This window comes from Poecilia reticulata, linkage group LG18 (genome assembly GCF_000633615.1).
Source record: "Poecilia reticulata strain Guanapo linkage group LG18, Guppy_female_1.0+MT, whole genome shotgun sequence".
Lineage (NCBI taxonomy): Eukaryota > Metazoa > Chordata > Actinopteri > Cyprinodontiformes > Poeciliidae > Poecilia > Poecilia reticulata.
The window spans coordinates 20,059,453-20,062,465 of record NC_024348.1 but is presented as its reverse complement, the minus strand read 5'-3'; positions in this window follow the sequence as shown (position 1 = coordinate 20,062,465).

The following is a 3,013-nucleotide window of genomic DNA, read 5'->3' as shown; positions in this document are numbered from 1 at the left end:
CCCACTGCTAGCATGGCTAACGCTAACAACAACAGAAGTATTGTGGTTACTGCCAACTACGGTAGGTGGCTTTTGTTCTCAGCACTAGCAGATGACAGCAGTTTCACAGCTTCTACAGCAGGAGGCGCTGACGTGTGAATGTCTCAATGCAGATTATAACAGAACGTTTTCCCCATCAGCCATGAAGAAGGAGGCTGGAGAGGTTCTGACCCGGACGGTGCTGCTGGTGGACCCCCCACTCAACAACAAGCCYATAGTGCGTACAGCACTAGCATTAGCAGAGCTACCTGAGCTCTGCTAAAGYTAAAAGCATTACAATTGCATAGGACTAAATAAACTGTTAGCAGCTGTGGCAGACACCTTTAACTACAGTGTTGGTAGTTGGCTTGGCGATTTAGCATTAGCTTTTGCTAGATACCATGTAAGTACATCACTTCAGCATTAGTTTTGGTACAGCGTCAAACATTAGCTCCTGCTAAATACTTTGTTAGTGTAGCGCYTTAGCATTAGCTTCCCCTACATACCGTAGAGACACAGCACTTTTGGAGCAGCTTCCGCTAAATCCCATGCTGGTACAGTGCTTYAGCATTTTAGCTTCAGGGTTAGCGCAACTAACAACCAAGACATAACTGTAGTTAATGGAAGCTAACGCTAAAGCACTGTACCATCGCAGTATCTAGAAAATAACAATGTTATACATTTACATTTAAGTCTTTTTATACAGTATTTGAAATACATTGAAAGTTGCACATAATTTATTAAATAAAATATTTTGTTTATAATTTAGTCTTTTCCATTCATTTTGTGCAGTTTTGGCTTAATTACTGCTCTGAATATGTTGGTTTTTCAGCAAATTGATGCTTTGAGTCTAATCAATTATTTCAATTAATCTGATGAATTAAAAAAAAAAACKTTGAAAAACTCCCTGAGGAGCCGCGGAGCGGACCGAGCGTCYGCTKCTTCAAGGCAGAACATAAAGTAGTAAATCACCGTTTTGACCACTAGRGGTCAGTAACYGTCTGTCTTTCTGTCTCAGCTGGCCGTGGTGTCCGACCCCGACCTGAATGACGCCGCCCTGCGGTCCGGCGGCAGCCCCGCCTCCCCGTCTACCTACAGAGGCGCCCGCAAACACTTCCCGAGTCCCAAGCCGTACGGCGTTCCCATCGTCCCCGGCGACCCGGGCCAGCTGGTGTTCCCGCCGGCCGTCGGCATGCCGGAGCCGCTGTCGGTGGCGTGCGGCACGGAGGACGACTACGACCTGGATCCGTTCGCCATGGGCTACGGCGGGCAGAGGAAGGTCTACCGGGGCCGGGGGGGCAGCAGGGGCCGGAGCAGCTACGACCCGGTGAGGGGCAGGCGTCGCCACGGCGACCAGGGAGTGGGGACTCACTTTTTTAACTCCTCCTTCAGGGGCCGGGGCCGGGAGAGGGGCTACTAGCTAACGAGAGAGAGCAGCGTCTCGAACACTATGTTTTCGTTCTGCTTCTTCGGCTCTGCATGTACAATCTGAAGTTTACATCTCTGAACGGCTGAATGTAAGGATTAGAGTCGGGTCGGGTCGGGACGGCGTCCAAAATCCATGTAACATTAAATTAAGGTGTGAAGCGTGGGGAAGAGGAACCCGTTTGGAAATGATTCGCTCTGTTTTCCCTCCTGTTGCACTGCTGTCTCTCCACGCCGAGAGAAAACCTGTTTCCCCTCCAAAACTCAGATTCCCCAGTCTTTCTGTCACTTGAATGCATCGTAGTGCCTGAACACGAGTTGTGGCGACTCTGTGATGCGTTTGCAGGGCTCAGGTTTTATTCAGTTCTGTGTGTGTGTGTGTGTGTGTGTGTGTGTGTAGGTTTGTTCCTCTGTGTGTTTGCTGCTGGTTTCACCTTCTTTCTTCACTTTAGATCATCTAAACTCTGAGGAATCAGTGCCTTAAGTTTGCTACTTTTATTTGGAGAGAAACTGCTGTACAGAACAAAGAATGTCTGCCTTGGATTTTCTATGTGGTTAAATAAAGTTTGGTTCAAACCTTTAATTGGTTGCTTTTTATGTTGACGAAACATTTTAAAGAGAATTATATCAAACATAAACAATAAAGCTAGTGTAAGCATTCTGATTGGCTGGTTCAGAATTCCTGAAACTTCCCCCGCTTCTCTTCTGCTCTCTGATTGGACGACTGTCTGGCTGCTCCTCCAATCAGAGAAGAGGCTCTGTTTGAATCCAGATCTGCTGCTGTAKTTTTTATAGCTGTAATTTAATCTGAGCTCAACGCTTTTCAAAGACGTACAGTTGTATAGTTCTGGATCTGTTTGCAGCCATTTTTATGCTAAAGCAGTGGATCTTAACCTTTTTTGAGGAACCGAACCCTCCAGTTTCATAAGCGCATTAACTGAACCCTTCTGTAGTGATAAAATGTCCCCCCCCCCCCAAATTCAAGACATAGTGGTGACCCAACTAGAGTCCAGTTGGGTCACCCCAAGATCACCAAGTCTTCTTAAAGGTAGAGTCTCTGAGATCAGTTCTTCAAATATAGTCAGTGTTTTCAGCAAAGTTGAGCTGATTGTCCAGGAACGACCCAATTAAGGTATTTAAAATCTGCCAGTGTCAACAGGTTGGCCATCGAGAGAAACTGGAACCACTTTAAGGTCTTTAGGTCATTTAATTAGCTCTACATTCTTAAGAGAATGAAAAACTAATAATAAATAAAGACCTTGTGGTATTCTGATTTAGTAATGTAATTATATTAGTTGTGTTACCACCTCAACGCCACTAGAGGCAGTAGCAAGCCCAAAAAGATGTGACTATGGAGCAGATTTAGAAGAACACTGAAAGCTACAGAATGTGGTAAAAACTGAGCTTTGCTGAAATAAAGACACAAGTTCAAATCCCTGCTGAGAGGAGCCTCTTCAATCAGGGCTCCTCCGCAGCTCTGATTGGCTCAGCAATGTAACGTGATCCTCTGATTGGCTAAGCAATGTAACGTGATCCTCTGATTGGCTAAGCAATGTAACGTGATCCTCTG